Below are 20,839 nucleotides of genomic sequence, written 5' to 3'. Positions count from 1 at the left end.
ACACGCACAAAGAGGAAGGAGAAGCTACCTGTTTGATTTAATGGACTCATCTTTCCAGTCCAACATCTGGAATCCAAAACACCAACTGCACCCCAAGACACATACATGCCCCTTCATACGCTTGCCATAAGACATCAAGAAATAGAGAGAGAGAGACAGCAGTTATGGCAAAAAGATATTGTCACAGTAAGTGTTGCAGTTTATCAGGGATTTCTCTATTGAACATGTTTAATTTGTTACGAGCCACTCCACTGCACAGGACACCACGAGTAGGAAACACATGTTGTTATTCTGTTATGACACTAGGTGTTCCACTGTGAATGTGTGGAAGGGGTGTGTGTGTGTGTGTGGGGATGGCAGATGTTTGTGTGTGTGAGAGGGGGTGTGTGTGCGGTGGGGTGGTGGTGGTTGTGTGTGTGTGTGTGTGTGTGTGTGTGTGCAATGCGTGTGTGTGTATTGAGTTGACTTGTTAGCTGACAAGATAATATTCTTGTCTGTTTAATTTGTAACATATTAGTGGTTTTAACTTTGTTTGTTGTTGAGGAATACCTCTGTAAAGAGGAGTAAAATATTGGAGTGCACAACCGACCACCACTGAGGTAGAGCTGGTCAACGTGACTGCCTGGATGAGGTAGTGTGTGTGTGTGATTATTATTTTGATGATAACTAGTATTGTGTAGGTAAAAGGCAATTCATCATCATGACCACAGAACAACTTGTCAGTTTGAAGTGTCGTGAGGCAGTACATTTAATTTATGGAACATATGATCCAAGTAGGTAGAAAATAATTGTGTTAGATGCTTTGTGCACTAATTTAGATAACTAACAAAATGCAATGCTACACGGTGGTAAACGATAAAAATCCATCTTATGCTGGGAAAATCTGGTTAGGAATCCATTCGATTTATCACACCAGGATGAGTATCCCAGTGTCTCCTCTTCCCGGGAAAGTTATTTTGGGAATAGGCCAGAGGTGTCCGACTGGTCTTTATTGTGGGACTGGGGGTACGTGAGCTCATTTGAATATGAATGTGACGCAGTGTAAGCTTTGGAAATGACAGAAGCCCTTAGAAGAGCACTGAATCCGATAAAACGTACCCAGTCAATGATTGAAACGAACCAACCAGAGTTATATTTCTCTCCTACAGAAGTCTCACTCCTACCAGTGATTTGATTTTATGGAAATGTTGACGGATTAGATATTTTCCTTAGGTTTTTTTTTTGGGGCCCAAGAGTCTCCTGTCTCAGTGATTCAGAATCTTGGAAAGAAATGACAAAAATTTACATTTCTAATTGTGAACATTTAGCATAAAGTATCAGAGCATTTTATCACTAGTCTGTTTTCCCCTTTATGCCCAAATAGTATTCCTAATACAAACAGAGCTGTACACACATGAGCTCACCCTCTTTCAGACAAGCGGTTGGTATATTGTATGAGAGATAGGTACATTTGATGTAATAAATATTCTGAACCCTCCCCCCCCCCCCCCCCCCCTCTCTCTTTCCCTCTCTCTCTCCCCCTCTTTCCCCCCCCCCCCCCCCCCCCCTCCCCCCCCATCCCCTACCTCCTCTTTCCCCCCCTTCTTCTATTTCCCCAACTCTCTTCCCTCCAGGGTGATGGAGAGTTGTTTTGAGAAGATAAAGAGGAGAACAAACATCAAGGTGACAGGGTTCTTCACCAACCTATATGTTGCAGCGTGTCAAAAAATCAGCTGGTACCTGGAGAAGGGTGAGATGCTGGCGGTGGCTGGATATCAGGAAAGGTAGCACTACACTCACTGTCGTCTGGGAACACTGGAGTGGAGGGAGGGAGGTTGGGTTTGTATTTATTTATTGGGTGGAGATGAAGGAACAATTAAATAAATTCTAAATGTACCAACCGCAGTCCTGTAATTCTATATACTATGTATAGTTATTCCAACGATTGAGCCTAATATTGAGTTTTGGAAACACAAAGAAGTAAAGTGGGAAAATGTTAATAGTAGGCTAGTGGGAAGACCCTGGATAAAAAGTATAAATGCGAGATTAAGACACATTTTTCCTCCAACTGGTAAGTAGTGTTCTAGAAATTGTAGCTTTGTTGGACGGGAAAAAAAAGATCGGGTGAAAAAATTGGGTAGGTATTTTCATTCCAGCAACAGAGATGGCGTAACTAAGGGAGTCCAAAATGTAGCCCAAGTCAAAGACTCCCGAAGTTAGGGGCCCGGGAAGCTTACACACACACTAATGTGTGCTTCAGTAGAGATAAAAATGTTATTTTATGTGTTTTGGCCTTGAATTCCTGTGTCTCCCCCCAGAGTTCCCTGGCTGATGATGATCCTGGGAGGAGCTGGTCGTCTGAGGGGTAAGATCAGATACAGCGGGAGATTTTCAGAGGAAGCGAACATCCGTGACAACATCCGTGTGACCTAAGTTCCGCTACACCTCGTCATAAGGCGTAGCTGGAGGAGGTAAGTGGATGAAATATGTAAACTGTTGTGTGTTTGGTTGTTAGTGGTTAGAATTCTTTTCAGGTTGGTTTTGATGTAGTAGCCAGATTGTTTCTTTTACTTTTTCTGCTTCCTTTGTCTTTGCTTTCTTTTCGACCTCGCTTAATTTTTATTTTACTGAATAGTTTTTTCTACTTCAACCTCCCCCTTTGTTGCTACTCAACCACCCGCTGTTGTACCCCAACCCCCCCCTGTTGCTACCTCTCAACCTCCCCGTGTTATCTTCAACCTCCCACCGTTCTGTTGCTACCTCAACCAAACCCGTTCTGTTGCTACTCTCTCAACCCCCCGTTCTGTTGCTACCTCAACCTCCCCGTTCTGCTGCTACTCCTCCTCAACCTCCCCCTGTTCTGTTGCTACTCTAACCTCCCCCGTTGTTGATCTCTCAACCTCCCCCGTTCTGTTGCTAGTCTCAAGAAACCGCCGTGTATATTTAACCCAACCCTTCTCCCTGACTCAATTCTACTTTGCTGTTACAGGAGCCTTTGCGGAGGGGATGTGTATATTTTCAGTTATAACACACACACACACACACACACACACACAACACACACACACACACTGAACACACACACACACACAAACTAACACACACGCAAACACAATCCTGTCCTGGCCTCCTGTGTGGGAGCCCCAGTGTAAGGTGGTGGGCAGTGTGTTTGCAAAGTGTGCCTCAGCAGGGGGGCCTTGTCCCTGGATTACTGTGAGACACCCCCGCTGCGCAGGGACACATCACATTATGTCATTGGGACGGAATATAGTCAGAGTCACAGGCATTGATGTAGACTAGACTAGAGCATTCATTGTCAATCTGTGTATTCTGTGTATATTTAGGATCAGGAGTTTTTCTGACTACGTGACCTGACCAGAAAAGGCACCAGAGCTACTATACAGTAGCAATCATTGGTTTTAATTTAGACTTCTGAGAAGGCATGAAAATGATTAAAGTGGCAAATTGGCACATCATGCCCTGGGGTATTGATGATTTGCCACAGATAATGTGGATGGGGTTAACAAATCAAATCAAATAAATGTTATTGGTACATGGCCGAATACAACGGTGTAGATTACAGTGAAATGCTTATTAAGCTAACCAACAATGCAGTTAAGAAAGAATACAACAAAAATCACAAAAAAAATACAATATAAAATAATAGAAATAAAAAGTAACAAATAATTAAAGAGCAGCGTAAAATAACAATAGCGAGGCTATATAAGGGGGTATATAGAGTAATGTGGAGGACTGGTTAGTCGAGGTAATTGGGAATATGTAATGTATGTAGAGTTATTAAAGTGATATGCACAGATAATAAATGAGGGTGGCAGCAGGAAAGAGGGTGGGTGGGGAATGCAAATAGTCTGGGCAGAGCTATTGGATTAGATGTTCAGGAGTCTTAGGGGAGAATTTTAGAAGCTGGGATTAGACTTGATGGGCCCGGTACGTGAGCGGAAGTAGCAGGAGAGAACAGTCTATGACTTGGGTGGCTGGAGTCTTGGATCAATTTATAGGGCCTTCCTCTGACACCGCCTGGAAGAGGTTGATGGCAGGAAGCTTGGCCCCCAGTGATGCATTTACTGGGCCGTACGACCACCCTCTTGTAGGGCCTTGCGGTGGAGGTCGAGCAGTTGCCATAAGATGAACAGTAGGAACCGATGGTGCAGGAATTTTAGGATCTGAGGAATCGCATGCCAAATCTTTTAAGGGGAAAGGTTTGTGTGTCTTACGATGTCTTGGTGTGCTTGGACCATGCTAGTTGTTGGTGATGTGGACACCAACTTGAAGTTAAGCTCTACTACAGCCCGTGATGAGAACGGGGGAGTGGTTTATTTTCCTGTAGTCCACAATCATCTCCCTTTGTTTGATCACGCTGAGGGAGAGGTTAGTGTCTGGCACCACACCGTCAGGTTCTGACCTCCCCTATAGGCTGTTTGTTGTGGTGATCAGGCCTATGGTGTTGTGTATATGGCAAATGATGGTGTTGGAGCGTGGTGGCCAGCAGTAGGAGTATAGGAGGGGACTGAGCACGACCCTGAGGGGCCCCCGTGTTGGGAGGATCAGCGATGGGGATGTGTTATTACTACCCTTACCACCTGGGGGGAGCATGAAGTCAGGATCCAGTTGCAGAGGGAGGTGTTTAGTCCAGGGTCTAGCTTAGTGATGAGCTTTGAGTGAACTATGGTGTTGAAGGAGGATAAGAATAGCATTTGAATAGGTGTTATTTTGTCAGGTGTGAAAGGGCAGTGTGGAGATAATAGAGATTTGCATCATTGTGGATCTGTTGAGGCGGAATGCAAATTGGAGTAGTTAGGGTTTGGATAATGGTATTGATATGAGCCATGACCAGCCTTTCAAAACACTTACATTTAGCAGACGCATCAGAGAGCGCGACTTTTACAGTTAGTGAAAACATATATATTTTTTTTTTTATATGGCCCCCGGGGAATCGAACCCACAACCCCATGCGCGTTGAAATGCATTGCTCTATCAACTGAGCTACATCCCTCCGCCGGCCATTCCCCCCCCTACCCTGGGCCACATTGTGCCGCCCAGATGGGCGGGTGCGATAGAGCCTGGATTGAAACCAGGATCTCTAGTGGAGGCAGTTAGCACTCGCGATGCAGTGCCTTAGACCACTGCGCCCACCAGAGTACACTTTTATGGCTACAGACGGGAGTGTAGGGGGTAGTTATTTAGGCAGGTTATTTTAGTGTTTTGGGCACAGGGAATATGGAGGTCTGCTTGAATGATGTTGGTATTAGTGACTCAGACAGGGGAGAGGTTGAAAATGTAATGAAGACGATCTTGCCAGTTGGTAGCGCGGCTCGACCCGGTAATCGGCCCCCTGGCCCTGCAGACCTTTAAAGTTATCACATGGCTACGGAGAGAGAGATCACACAGTATTGGAACAGCTGATGCCTCATGCATGTTTCAGTGTTACTGGCCTCGAAGAGCATAGAAGTAATTTAGCTTGTTGGTAGGCTCGGGTCACTTTGGGCAGCTCAGCAGTTGTAGCTTCCTTCGTAGTCTGTAATAGCTTTGAGCTGCCACATCCGAAGACGAGCATCAGAGGGTAGTACGATTCAATCTTAGCCTGCGATTGACGCGGCTGTTTATTGGTCTGCCAGAGTGCATAGGGGAATTCGGGTTAGAGTCCGGCCCTGAAAGGGCAGCTCTATCCTTTAGCTCAGTGCGGATGTTGCCTGTAATCCATAGCTTTGGTTGGGGTATGTAGTAAGTCACTGTGGGGGACGATCACGCCATCGATGCACTTATTGATGAAACCAGTGACTGATGTGGTATACTCCCCATTGCCATCGAAAGAATCCCGAACATATTCCAGTCTGTGCTAGCAAAACAGTCCTGTAGCTTAGCATCTGCTTCATGGACCACCTTTTATTGACTCCGAAGTTATGGAGCTTCTGCTTCAGTTTTTGCTTGTAAAGGAATAGGAGGATAGAATTATGGTAGATTTTCCAAATGGAGGGCGAGGGAGAGTTGTATGGTCTCTGGTGTGGAGTAAATGTGGTTAGAGTTTTTTTTGTTGACATTTAACATGCTGGTAGAAATGAGGTAAAAATTTAACTGCATTAAAGTCTGCAAGGAGCACCTCCTCTGGATGAAGTGTTTTCGGTTTGCTTATGGTCAATACAGTATTGAGTGTGGTTTAGTGCAGCTTCGGGGGTAAATAGAAGTATGAAGAATATAGATGAAAACTAGTAGATAGTGTGGTTACAGATATGAGATATATCAGGCAAGCAAAACCAGAGACTCTTAGATATGTAACACAGTGTTTACAGATATAAGACGCCACCCCCTTGTTTACCAGTGGCGCGTATTGAGATAAATAAGTAACCACCAGCTGTATGTTATTATGTATGTCATACACTGGTGAAACATAGATATTACATTTTGAATGGCCGGGAGGATATTGGCTATTGCACTTTATATAAGGACTGTAAATTGGCCAATAGTATCGATGGCAAAGGCAGATTAGCCACTGTGACGGCTCCTAACCAAAACCCGATCCCTGCGATATCTCCTTTTCTTTCGGTATGAAGACAGGGATGAGGGGCGTCGGGTGTCTGGAGCAAAACATACTCATAAAATAAAAATATATCATTCAAGTGAGTAATCGGTTGATGTCAGAAGCTCTTTTGCCTCATAAGAGACGGTAGCAGCAAATTATGTAAAAATAATTATCAAACAATGCGTAAAAAACACACAAAATAGACGGTTGGTTAAGAGTCATAAAAGAGATTACTCAATGGCTGTTTGACATAACAACAGGGTGTGTTTAAAGCAAACACTATGTGTGAACCTATTTTAACGCTTTGACAGCTCAGATAGTGACCGTTCTTTTTGTAATTGTAATGTGTACCTTTTTCAAATTCAATTGAGTGACTTTAGAAGAGTCATGAATATAACATCTTATGAGTGATATGAAAAAGCAATCTGGATATGTGTTGAGACAGAGAGAAAAGAGGAGACACCTGTTTCTGTGTGCCCAGACGAATCAGACTGTGTTTAGTGGGCTTGTGATTGTGTTGTAGTCTATTGTTGCCTGTCCTAGGACCAGTACAACTACATGGGGGGCGTATTTGTAAAACCCAAGATTGTACACATTAGCCTTAGTTAGCTCTGTATGTTTAGCAGTGACAGGATAGTTCAATGGCACCATATTCCAGAAAGTGAATAAGGTAAAAATAGACTTATAGGGAACAGGGTGCCATTGGGATGCATCCAGTGGTTTGTTTAGTATGAGACACACAAGGTGCTTTTTTTCCACTTGCTGCTGTTTTAACTAAACAACCGTTAATTTAATTCAAATGCCTCTTGACAGCAGAAGTTTCAAAAGGTAGGGGTTTTATGACTGTGTTCATTCACTGTATGACTTCAATTATTATTTTATATATTGGTGTACATGTGTTTTAGATGTTTGAGTTTGAGCACCGTAATTACCTAATAATGAACAATTATCACTGTGTCGTTGTGATGTTTTTATATATATTTCAGTGTTTTTGTTTGGTATTGTTTGGTATGTGGAGCAATTAGACTTTTTGAAATCCAACCATTGTGTCTTTAGCTAGGGTATTTATATGAAATATATATATTATTTTGAAATAGCTTTAATGTGGAAAAGGAATTGGATTTGCAAAACTCAACAGGTTGTACATTTTCACCAGGCCTCAGGTTAATTTAATTTCACATTTAAACAATTGACAGAAACTAGGGGACGTTGAACTGAGTCTTTGCCCAGTTTGTTGTCAACATTCTTTCAGGAGTAATAGACGTAAACAAACTGCTTGTTTATATTTCTTTAGCTGCCATCTCAGTCTGTTATGTCTGCTAAGGTATTGAACTTTGATTTTGTTTTCCTTGACAGATTTAGTAGGGCTATGATGTCCCTACTCCCCTACATTTCATATTTCAGTTTTTGATTTGTGTGTGTGCGTCTCAAACATGTATCTAAACCCCTGCTGCTCTCCCCTCAGGATCTGGCCCTGCTGCCGGAGAAAGACAAGACGCCCCCTTATGGAGGGAGGGGTGACCCTTAGTGGAGGTCAGAGGGCGAGGATAGGTCTGGCCAGGTACGTACCTGTACACACACACCTGTCTTTCAGCACGTATCACTCACCCCAGCACCTGTCACCATGGTAACGTTAATTCATGAAGTCTCCCTCCGTTCAATATAAAAGACCCAAGATATGTTTAGTCACTCACTCTATGATCTACTCGCAAAACACTGTGGTGGATTTCTTAAAGTCATGACTGGTGTTGTGACTCGTTAAATGTATATTTCTATACTTACTTGTCAATGGAATGTAACATGATACTCTTGAAGGAAGAATCCATTTTGTGTTGTTTTGCCCTGGAGACTCCTGGTATGGGACGGTGTATGGATAGTGATTCTGGTCATAATGCCCTATGAAAAAATATGATTACTACAGTATCAATATCTTTTTTCATCTGACTGTTAGTTCAGCTTAGAGGTCTTCTCGGGTACAAAAAGTTGGACCCGGACCCGATAAGGGAACCGGGACCCGAACGGACCCAGAACAATCAGACTCGACCCGAAGGCACCCAACGACAACCAGACCTAGATCCGACCCGTTCCCTAACGGGTCCGGGTCTAGACCCGAGTGACAAAAAAATTATGTTTATCAGTCAAGTTGCTCTTCTTGTTAACGAATAGGTCTGTATATGTTGGCTAGGCCTTCTATAAGTCAATAAATTAACCTTATTAGCGTAAAAGAAATATGCTATAGGCATATCTGCATTGCTTGCTGTTTAGGTTTAAAGCTGTGTGTCTGTACATGCACTTTGTGACATCTGCTGATAAATAATATATGCAGAGCCCTGGTCGGGTCCACTTGGGTCTATCAGCTGTAAATGTAGACCCAAGACCTGATTACAATCAAACAGGACCTGACACGGACCCGAACAAAAAGTTCGAATTTTGGACCCAGACCCGCTCAAGTCTCGGGTATTTGGGTTCGGGTGGACCCGTGAAGACCTCTAGTCCAGCTCCTATAACTGTAGTGTTTTATAATCTAATATTGCCGGTGCTTCTGCAACCTTTTTCTTACTCCCATTGAACCTCTATGTCTAGTCCAACGTTCCGACATATGCATTATTTATTGGTTTTATTGTCCCGGGTCTCCATTTGCTCCCACTTAACTGAGAGAGCATCACTGTCATTTTGGCTAGATTGTCATTGTAAATGTATCACTTAAACTGAGTTGAATCCCACAGGGACTTGACTTCCTAATTTACAAGCCTGTTTGATTTATTACCTACTTCCATTTATGTTTGTGTGTGTATCTCTGTGTGTGTGTATCTCTGTGTGTGTGTGTATCTGTGTGTGTGTGTGTGTGTGTGTGCATGTGTGTGTGTATCTGTGTGTGTGTATCTCTGTGTGTGTGTGTGTGTGTGTGTGCGTGTGTGTGCTTTTACAGAGCTGTGTACAAAGACGCTGACCTCTACCTGTTGGATTCGCCTTTCACCCACCTGGACATTGTGACGGAGAAAGCGATCTTTGAGAGGTCTGTCTGTGGCTCAACACTGAGGATTTCATATGGGCTGGGGTCTGTGAGATGGGGGTGGGGGATGGAATGGTTGGAATGGGCTGGGTGAATGGTTAAGGAGAAGAGAGAAGGTTAAGGTTAAGGTTGCATCTTTCTTGTTGTCTTTGACCTATTGAGAAATTGGGTTAGGTGGTGAAGTGTGAGGGGCGATCAAAGGGCTTTTTGTGGAAATGTCACTTTCTGTCTGACATGAATGATCTTTGATCTAATTTCGGACATTTGTGTTATCAGCATCTTCCCTCCCAGAAATGAGGGCAAGCACAGGATTGAACAGCAATGTGAAACGTATCATCTCTTTTTATTGTTTTCCAAAGGTCACTTCATGCCTGTCTGTTAAAGTAAAAGTTGATAAACTAAACAAAGGATACATGTGTTTTCTCTTGCCAGGTGTCTGTGTAAACTGATGTCCTCCAAGACTCGTATTGTGGTCACCAGTAAGCTGGACCACCTTAAGAGAGCGGACAAGATCCTTCTGCTTCACAACGGAGTGTGTTATTTCTACGGCTCCTTCTCCCAGCTGCAGGCCCAGAGACCAGACTTCAGCTCCCTACTCCTGGGCCTGGAGGCCTACGATAACATCAACGCTGAACGCCGCAGCTCCATCCTCACCGAGACCCTCCGACGTGTCTCCATCGACGAATCCGCTGTCCTCCGTGGCCCCGAGCCCATCCGCCAGTCCTTCCGCCAGCACCCGCCATCAGTCATCAACGGCAACACAGGACCTCAAGGCATCACCATCGCCGGGGGCGACGGTCTCACAGATGCGGAGAAACGTAAACAGTCGATTATCTTAAATCCATTAGCAGCGGCACGTAAGTTCTCCTTCATTGGTACTGGGCCCCAAAACAGCCAGGCTCCGCCCCCAGGGTCCACCACCATCGAGGACGGCGTGCGGGAGCTGTCAGAGAGGAAGTTCTCTGTGGTCCCCGAGGACGATCAGGTGAGGGTGCTTTTCTATTTTTTATTTACATAGTGCTCTTAGAGTTCGGTAATATCGGAGGAGTGGGGGTGTCTCTTTATTAACAACAGCTGGTGTGCGATCTCTAATATTAAGGAAATCTCAAGGTTCTGCTCGCCTGAGTTAGAATACCTCATGAAACACTGTAGACCATAACATTTACCAAGAGCGTTTTCATATGTATTTTTCATAGCTGTCTATTTACCAACACAAACTGATTCTGGCACTAAGAACGCACTCAACGAGCTGTATAGGGCCATAAGCAAACTCCTAGTGGCCGGTGATTTTAATGCAAGGAAACTGAAATCCGTTTTACCTCATTTCTACCAGCATGTCACCTGTGCAACTAGAGGGATAAAAACTCTAGACCACCTTTACTCCACACACAGAGACGCATCCAAAGCTCTCCCCCGCCCTCCATTTGGCAAATCGAACCATAACTCTATCCTCCTGATTCCTGCTTACAAGCAACAACTCAAATGGGAAGTACCAGGGACGTGCTCAATACAAAAGTGGTCCATGAAGCAGATGCTAAGCTACAGGACTGTTTCGCTAGCACAGACTGGAATATGTTTCGGGATTCATCCGATGGCATTGAGGAGTTTACCACATCAGTCACCGGCTTCATTAATATGTGCATTTGACGACGTTGTCCCCACAGTGACCATACATACATATCCCAGCAAGGTGCCATGGATTTCTGGGAACATCCACATTGAGCTAAAGACTAGAGCTGCCGCTTTCAAGGAGCAGGACACTAATCCGGAAGCTTATAAGAAATCCTGTTACGGCTTCCGACGAACCATCAAACAGGCAAAGCGTCAATACAGGACTAAGATTGAATCCTACTACACCGGCTCTGATGCGCATCGGATATGGCAGAGCTTGCAAACTATCATGGATTACAAAGGGAAACCCAGCCGAGAGCTGCACAGTGACCGAGCCTACCAGACAAGCTAAATGCCTTCTATGCTCGCTTTGAGGGAAGCAACACTGAACCATTTGTGAGAGCACCAGCTGTTCTGGACGACTGTGTGATCACAATCTCCGTAGCCGATGCGAATAAGACCTTTAAACAGGTTAACATTCACAAGGCCGCAGGGCCAGACGGATTACCAGGACGTGTACTCAGAGCATGCGGTGACCTGCTGGCAAGTGTCTTCACTGACATTTTCAACCACTCTCTGACCAGTCTGTAATACCTACATGTTTCAAGCAAACCACCATAGTCCCTGTGCCTAAGAACACCAAGGTAATCTGTCTAAATGGCTATTGCCCCGTAGCACTCACATCTGTAGCCATGAAATGATTTGAAAGGCTGGTCAAGGCTCACATCAACACCATCATCCCAGACACCCTGGACCCACTCCAATTCGCATACCGCCCCAAAAGATCCACAGATGACACAATCTTTATTGCACTCCACACTGCCCTTTCCCACCTGGACAAAAATAACACCTATGTGAAAATGCTGTTCGACTACAGATCAGGGTTCAACACCATAGTGCCCTCCAAGCTCATCACTAAGCTAAGGACCTTGGGACTGAACACCTCCCTCTGCAACTTGATCCCTGACTTCCTGACGGGCTGTCCCCAGGTGGTGAGGGTAGGCAACAACACATCCGCCACACTGACCCTCAACACGGGGGCCCCTCAGAGGTGCATGCTCAGTCCCCTCCTGTACTCCCTGATCACCCACGACTGCGTAGCCGCGCACGACTCCAACACCATCATTAAGTTTGCCGATGACATGACAGTGGTAGGCCTGATCACCGACAATGATGAGACAGCCTATAGGGAGGAGGTCAGAATGGCAGTGTGGTGCCAGGACAACAACCTCTCCCTCAACGTGGGCAAGACAAAAGAGTTTATCGTGGACTACAGGAAACGGAGGGCTGAACATGCCCCCATTCACATTGACAGGGCTGTAGTGGAGCGAGTCCAGAGCTTCAAGCTCCTCGGTCTCCACATCACTAAGGACCTATCATGGCCCAAACACACTAATACAGTCGTGAAGAGGGCACGACAACGCCTCTTCTCCCTCAAGAGGATGAAAAGATTTGGTATGGGCCCTCAGATCTTCAAAAGGTTATACAGCTGCACCATTGAGAGCATCTTGACTGGCTGCATCCCTGCTTGGTATGGTAATTGCTAGGCATCCAACCACAAGGCTCTACAAAGGGTAATGCGTACGGTCCAGTACATCACTTGTTTTGTGTTACTATAGCAAAAATGTGTTTTGTTGGTTAAGGGCTCGTAAGTAAGCGTTTCACTGTAAAGTCTACACCTGTTGTATTCGGCGCATGTGACAATTAAAACTGGTCTTATTGTACTTTATTCTACATGTTTTTCATTGATTACATTTATAGTTGTTACACTGTTTGACAGGAGAGCTTGCATGTAAACATTTAATTGTACTGTGTTTAAATTACTTTGCTGTATCCTGTACATATGACAAATAAACTCATGTTGTTGTTAATGAGAATGTGTTCTCAATGACTTACCTGGTTAAATAAAAGCAAAATATATTTAAAAAATCTAACTTTAATTTGATTTGATTATAGGTGGAAGAGTCGCTGCCCCGGGGGAATCTGTACCACGACGGCCTGCAGCACCTGAGCGGGCAGCGGCGCCAGTCTGTGCTGCAGTTCATCACCAACGCCAAGGGGCAGGGCAGGAGGGAGCAGCTCCAGACGTCCTTCAGGAAGAAGCTGTCCATCACGCCGCAGTGCGAGCTGGCCTCTGAGCTGGACATCTACGCACGACGCCTGTCCAAAGATAGTGTCTATGACATCAGCGAGGACGTGGACGAGGAGGACATGGAGGTTGGTTCAGTGATGGGAGCAGGTTGGGTTCAAGGCAGCTTGGACCTTTTCCCCTGTAGCTGCTGGTCTTTAAGAGCACATGGAGGTTATGGTTAGGGTCAAGGAGTTGCCATGGGGACGTCATAGATTGTTCACCAGTGTTTGAACCACCTTTTTCAAAGCAAAGTTTGAACATAAACGTTTAAAGACAAAACACAAAGAACAGCTAGGTTTTAGTATTTGACATATTTATTTTGTCTGTTTGCAGCAATGCTTTGCAGACGAGCGTGAGAACGTGTTTGAGACGACATCGTGGAACACCTACCTGCGTTACATCTTCACCAACAGGAACCTGGTCTACGTCCTCATCTTCATCTTCCTCGTCTTCGCTCTCGAGGTAAAGAAATGAAAACATTAGATGATCCCTGTCTCAGAGATACTGTAGAGCAGGGATGGGCAACTGGCGGCCTGCTGGCCACATGTGGCCCCCCTTTTGAAGGCCCTCGGATCAATTATTTATTTATTTTAGGAGGGAACTCAGTCTGGGTCTTAACTTACTGTTGCGAGTTAGAATAGTAGAATACACAAGGTGCAATTTCTAAATGTGGTTGTGCATCAGCAGTTTTTCTCAGTCGCTGATAGTCAGTCAATTACCCCATGTCAGCTAAAAATGTTTAGATTGCTAAGTTAGTTTAGTAGCCAGCTATCTAAAGTTGTTATCATGGTCGAGTTACCGGCCTGGGGGTCCCCATGATGCTCGCAGACCCGCGAGCAATTGTGGCCTCTCATGATGAGTTCAGATTTTTTGTTACCCCCACCCCCATCAAAGTTGCCCATCCCTGCTGTAGAGATTATATAATAAACGATACCATCACTGTATTAGAGTTAAGATTCTACACTGCTCATAAAAATAAAGGGAACACTTAAACAACACAATGTAACTCCAAGTCAATCACACTTCTGTGAAATCAAACTGTCCACTTAGGAAGTAACACTGATTGACAATAAATTTCACATGCTGTTGTGCAAATGGAATAGACAACAGGTGGAAATTATAGGCAATTAGCAAGACACCCCCAATAAAGAAGTGGTTCTGCAGGTGGTGACCACAGACCACTTCTCAGTTCCTATGCTTCCTGGCTGATGTTTTGGTCACTTTTGAATGCTGGCGGTGCTTTCACTCTAGTGGTAGCATGAGACGGAGTCTACAACCCACACAAGTGGCTCAAGTAGTGCAGCTCATCCAGGATGGCACATCAATGCGAGCTGTGGCAAGAAGGTTTGCTGTGTCTGTCAGCGTAGTGTCCAGAGCATGGAGGCGCTACCAGGAGACAGGCCAGTACATCAGGAGACGTGGAGGAGGCCGTAGGAGGGCAACAACCCAGCAGCAGGACTGCTACCTCCGCCTTTGTGCAAGGAGGAGCAGGAGGAGCACTGCCAGAGCCCTGCAAAATGACCTCTAGCAGGCCACAAATGTGCATGTGTCTGCTAAAACGGTCAGAAACAGACTCCATGAGGGTGGTATGAGGGCCCGACGTCCACAGGTGGGGGGTTGTGCTTACAGCCCAACACCGTGCAGGACGTTTGGCATTTGCCAGAGAACACCAAGATTGGCAAATTCGCCACTGGCGCCCTGTGCTCTTCACAGATGAAAGCAGGTTCACACTAAGCACATGTGACAGACGTGACAGAGTCTGGAGACGCCGTGGAGAACGTTCTGCTGCCTGCAACATCCTCCAGCATGACCGGTTTGGCGGTGGGTCAGTCATGTTGTGGGGTGGCATTTCTTTGGGGGGCCGCACAGCCCTCCATGTGCTCGCCAGAGGTAGCCTGACTGCCATTAGGTACCGAGATGAGATCCTCAGACCCCTTGTGAGACCATATGCTGGTGCGGTTGGCCCTGGGTTCCTCCTAATGCATGACAATGCTAGACCTCATGTGGCTGGAGTGTGTCAGCAGTTCCTGCAAGAGGAAGGCATTGATGCTATGGATTGGCCCGCCCGTTCCCCAGACCTGAATCCAATTGAGCACATCTGGGACATCATGTCTCGCACCAACGCACGTTGCACCACAGACTGTCCAGGAGTTGGCGGATGCTTTAGTCCAGGTCTGGGAGGAGATCCCTCAGGAGACCATCCGCCACCTCATCAGGAGCATGCCCAGGCGTTGTAGGGAGGTCATACAGGCACGTGGAGGCCACACACACTACTGAGCCTCATTTTGACTTGTTTTAAGGACATTACATCAAAGTTGGATCAGCCTGTAGTGTGGTTTTCCACTTTAATTTTGAGGGTGACTCCAAATCCAGACCTCCATGGGTTGATAAATTTGATTTCCATTGATAATTTTTGTGTGATTTTGTTGTCAGCACATTCAACTATGTAAAGAAAAAAGTATTTAATAAGATTATTTAATTCATTCAGATCTAGGATGTGTTGTTTAAGTGTTCCCTTTATTTTTTTGAGCAGTGTATATTAACCGATAACATCACTGTATTAGAGGAAAGATTCTATATTAACCGATACCATTACTGTATTAGAGGAAAGATTCTATATTAACCGATAACATCACTGTATTAGAGGAAAGATTATATATTAACCAGAGGTGAAAGTAGAATTCATTTCTTCCCGGTACAGGACCTCCTATATGCACATGGTGCACAAATTTTTTTTATCGGCCTCTTCATAGCTACATGTAGAATCACTATTAATTCAATAGGATCTCTGTGGGTTTAGTCGTAATTTGTCATTTAACTTTTAAAATGTATTACCTTTTATTGTGGCATAAACACAACCAGTCATGATGTTTTCATCTGATTGTAAAACAGTCACTTCAAAGGGCTCCTTTACTAGGCTATCCGTGCACATTCATCCACTCGCAACATATTTCCAGCCTCCAAACAGTGGTGAATGGAAAGAGACATCTGTTCCACAAAACACCAAAAATTGTAATGACATTTGCCGATTGTCATTAGGCCAGAATTTATGCGTCCCCTGCTGTCAGCTTGCGTCTTGGTGTCGGCCACTCATCTCTGACTTGGCAAAATGTCAGTGTTCCCGTCGAACCACATCGAATTTTGGAACGTAGGCTATAACATCCGTTTTCCAAGTCTATTTGCTAATTTTTCATGCCTCTGACATGCGGTAATAATAAAAAGTGGTGTAATAGCCTACAGTTTTCTTGAGATTTGGTTTTAATTATTGTCATAGGCTCATGTTTTACCAGTACCGCATACACCCTCTATTATATAGATTCTATATTAACCCATAACATTTAGGGCTGTGACAATACCAGTATCGCAATATTGTTTTCCATGGCAAAAATGAAACAGGAAGCAGACCAGGGGGAGAGTATGGACTAATGTCTGGTAGCGCTAGGCTAGAGGGACCCTGTTAGATCATAATTGCATTTATTGACAATATTATTTAAATGCATGTTGTTGCCACCCTCAGTCTAACTGTGTTTATTGTGTGTTGTAGGTTGCCGGCTCTGTCCTGGGGATATTTCTTATCACAGAGTAAGTACTTGTTTGTTTTTACATGTACTGTAATCTTCATCACAAGGCACTAGGATGATTAGCCTACAAGGTTAAACAAGTAGTATCCACCACAAGAAATGTAAGGGTTGGTGTGAGGTCTGAACCAGGTGCGGTGCAGGATAGACAGTAGGCAGTAGGCAGAGATGGTGAAACAAGGATCTTTACTGGTGGTCCCAAAACCAGGATACAAAATAACGGACAACGAAAAAATAAAGGAGCAAATTGGTCTCCAAAAACAGGCTGACAGCAAACATACGAAATACTAACTATGACTGAAAACGACAATGAAACAGTGAGAACACTCTCAAGTACCTGTACATACGTCTCGCGATCAGACACTGATTAGTACTGTTTGGCATCGAGAACTAGCAGAGAAAACAGAGCAAGGGAACACAAGCAAGTGAGGGCATAAATACACAGGTGAACAGGTAGACACATGTGACACCAATAAGATAATGATTAGTCCAGACTGTGAGTGAGAAGGTGCCTAAGGTTGTCCAGGATCCAGGATCCCCCGCCGGCAGTCCAGGATCCGGTCCACAGTAAAAGCTGGCTGCCCTCCGACGAGGCGCAGTGGGGGAACAGGATGAGGAGGGGGAGTCAGGGGACAGGTGGCGACGGGCTTAAGGAGGGACACATGGAACGTGAGATGCAGCCGCATGGTGGGGGGAAGTTGCAGGTGGTAGGCCACTGGGTTGACATGCTGGACCACTCTGAAAGGCCCGATGAGCTTCCTGGACTCCCCGCGGAGGGGAAGATTCACCCTCTGTCCCGGGCGAAAAACCGGGGCCGGGCGATGCCTGGGGTTGGCCTGATGTTGAGACCTGACGAGGCCCGCTTAAGCGCCGCCCGTACCTGCCTCCAGGTGCGGCGACAGCGACTGATGTGGGCCTGGACCGACGGGACAGCCACCTCCTCCTCTTGCTCGGGGAATAGTGGGGGTTGGTACCCGTATTGGCACTGGAAGGGGGACAGGCCGGTGGATGAGCAGAGAAGGGTGTTGGGGCGTACTCCGCCCACGCCAGTCGCTGACTCCACGTAGCTGGGTTGCTGGAGGCGTAGCACCTCAGCACCACCTCCAGATCCTGGTTGACGCGCTCTGTCTGCCTGTTCGACTGGGTATGGAAGCCGGAAGACAAGCTGATGGAGGCGCCGAGGCAGGTGGCGAACGCCTTCCAGAACCTGGAGGCGAACTGAGGACCCCGATCCGACACCACATCTTGGGGAAGGCTGTGGACCCGGAAAACACCAACTTAGCCGTCTCCCGGGCCGACGGGAGTTTGAGAAGGGGAATGAAGTGGGCAGCCTTCGAAAAACGGTCCACAACGACCAGGTAAATGTGTATCCATCAGAGGGGGTTAGGGCGGAAATGAAATGTGGGACCAGGGGTGCTTGGGGATAGGCAGGGGTCAGAGCAGCCCTGCCGCGGGCTGACGTGAGTTCTTCGTTCGTATCCCCCTCAGCTGATGGCCACCAGAACCTCCTACGCAGGAACTCCAAAGTCCTGGCACCCCCCGGATGGCTGGTGAGTTCGGACGCGTGCGCCCACTGAAGCAGTCGTGAGCGCGCAGCCTTCGGTACGTATATCCTCCCAGATGGACCTCCGCCCGGATCGGGCTCCAGCCGTAGCGCTGCTCTGACCAGCCTATCGATTCCCCACGAAACTGGGGCAGCAATCACGGCATTGAGGACAATGGGGTCGTCCCTCTCCACCAGGTCCACGGGGTCAAATTGCCGGGAGAGCGCGTGAAGAACAACGCCCACCTGGCCTGGTGCGAATTGAGCCTCTTGTCCCCCTGAATGTAGGCTAAGTTCTTATGGTTAGTCCATACGACGAATGGATGGGCGGCCCCCTCTAGCCAATGCCTCAACTCCCCCAGGGCAAGCTTGACCGCTAGCAGCTCATGGTTCCCCACATTGTAGTTCCGCTCCGCCGGGGACAGCCGATGGGAGAAAAATGCGCAGGGGTGAGTCTTACCGTCCGTGAGGAACCGCTGGAACAGGATTGCTCCCACCACAACGTCTGAAGCATCCACCTCCACAATGAACGGCAGGGACGGATCAGGATGCCCTAGGACCGGGGCCAATGTAAAGCGTCACATTTACATTTACATTTATGTCATTTAGCAGACGCTCTTATCCAGAGCGACTTACAAATTGGTGCATTCACCTTATGATATCCAGTGGGACAACCACTTTACAAAATATATTTATTTGTTAATTTTTTGGGGGGTGGGGGTAAGGGGGTAGAAGGATTACTTTATCCTATCCCAGGTATTCCTTAAAGAGGTGGGGTTTCAAGTGTCTCCGGAAGGTGGTGAGTGACTCCGCTGTCCTGGCGTCGTGAGGGAGCTTGTTCCACCATTGGGGTGCCAGAGCAGCGAACAGTTTTGACTGGGCTGAGCGGGAACTGTGCTTCCGCAGAGGTAGGGGAGCCAGCAGGCCAGAGGTGGATGAACGTAGTGCCCTCGTTTTGGGTGTAGGGACTGATCAGAGCCTGAAGGTACGGAGGTGCCGTTCCCCTCACAGCTCCGTAGGCAAGCACCATGGTCTTGTAGCAGATGCGAGCTTCAACTGGAAGCCAGTGGAGTGTGCGGAAGAGCGGGGTGACGTGACAGAACTTGGGAAGGTCAAACACCAGACGGGCTGCGGCGTTCTAGATGAGTTGTAGAGGTTTAATGGCACAGGCAGGGAGCCCAGCCAACAGCGAGTTGCAGTAATCCAGACGGGAGATGACAAGTGCCTGGATTAGGACCTGTGCCGCTTCCTGTGTAAGGGTCGTACTCTGTGAATGTTGTAGAGCATGAACCTACAGGATCGGGTCAACGCCTTGATGTTAGCGGAGAATGACAGGGTGTTGTCCAGGGTCACGCCAAGGCTCTTTGCACTCTGGGAGGAGGACACAATGGAGTTGTCAACCGTCATGGCGAGATCATGGAATGGGCAGTCATTCCCCGGGAGGAAGAGCAGCTCCATCTTGCCGAGGTTCAGCTTGAGGTGGTGATCCGTCATCCACACTGATATGTCTGCCAGACATGCAGAGATGCGATTTGCCACCTGGTTATCAGAAGGGGGAAAGGAGAAGATTAATTGTGTGTCGTCTGCGTAGCAATGATAGGAAAGGCCATGTGAGGATATGACAGAGCCAAGTGACTTGGTGTATAGCGAGAATAGGAGAGGGCCTAGAGCTGAGCCCTGGGGGACACCAGTGGGTAGGTAGGACGCAATCCAAGAGTGAGCCGCGCCGGAGATGCCCAACTCGGAGAGGGTGGAGAGGAGGATCTGATGGTTCACAGGATCAAAGGCAGCAGATAGGTCTAGAAGGACGAGAGCAGAGGAGAGAGAGTTAGCTTTAGCAGTGCGGAGAGCCTCCGTGACACAGAGAAGAGCAGTCTCAGTTGAATGACCAGTCTTGAAACCTGTCTGGTTTGGATCAAGTAGGTCATTCTGAGAGAGATAGCAAGAGAGTTGGCTAAAGACGGCACGCTCAAGAGTTTTGGAGAGAAAAGAAAGAAGGGATACTGGTCTGTACTTGTTGACATCGGAGGGATCGAGTGTAGGAGGGGTGCAACTCTCGCTCTCTTGAAGACGGAAGGGACATAGCCAGCGGTCAAGGATGAGTTGATGAGCGAGGTGAGGTAAGGGAGAAGGTCTCCGGAAATGGTCTGGAGAAGAGAGGAGGGGATAGGGTCAAGCGGGCAGGTTGTTGGGCGGCCGGCCGTCACAAGTCGCAAGATTTCATCTGGAGAGAGAGGGGAGAAAGAAGTCAAAGCATAGGGTAGGGCAGTGTGAGCAGGACCAGCGGTGTCATTTGACTTAACAAACGAGGATCGGATGTCGTCAACCTTCTTTTCAAAATAGTTGACGAAGTCATCCACATAGATATCCTCCCATAGCCCCCCTGCCACCCGGACACGCATGGGGACAGTGCGCCAGGTGATGAAGCCCGACCCCAACGGCCGGC

The 20,839-nt window shown here is 46.8% G+C and overlaps 1 pseudogene; it reads left to right on the top strand.

Moving 5' to 3' along the window:
- Window positions 1–20,839, top strand: part of LOC121564006 — a 59,806-nt pseudogene that overhangs the window by 8,014 nt on the left and 30,953 nt on the right.

Source organism: Coregonus clupeaformis, chromosome 19, assembly GCF_020615455.1.
Source record: "Coregonus clupeaformis isolate EN_2021a chromosome 19, ASM2061545v1, whole genome shotgun sequence".
Classification (NCBI taxonomy): Eukaryota; Metazoa; Chordata; class Actinopteri; order Salmoniformes; family Salmonidae; genus Coregonus; species Coregonus clupeaformis.
This window is presented reverse-complemented; position numbering and strand designations above follow the sequence as displayed.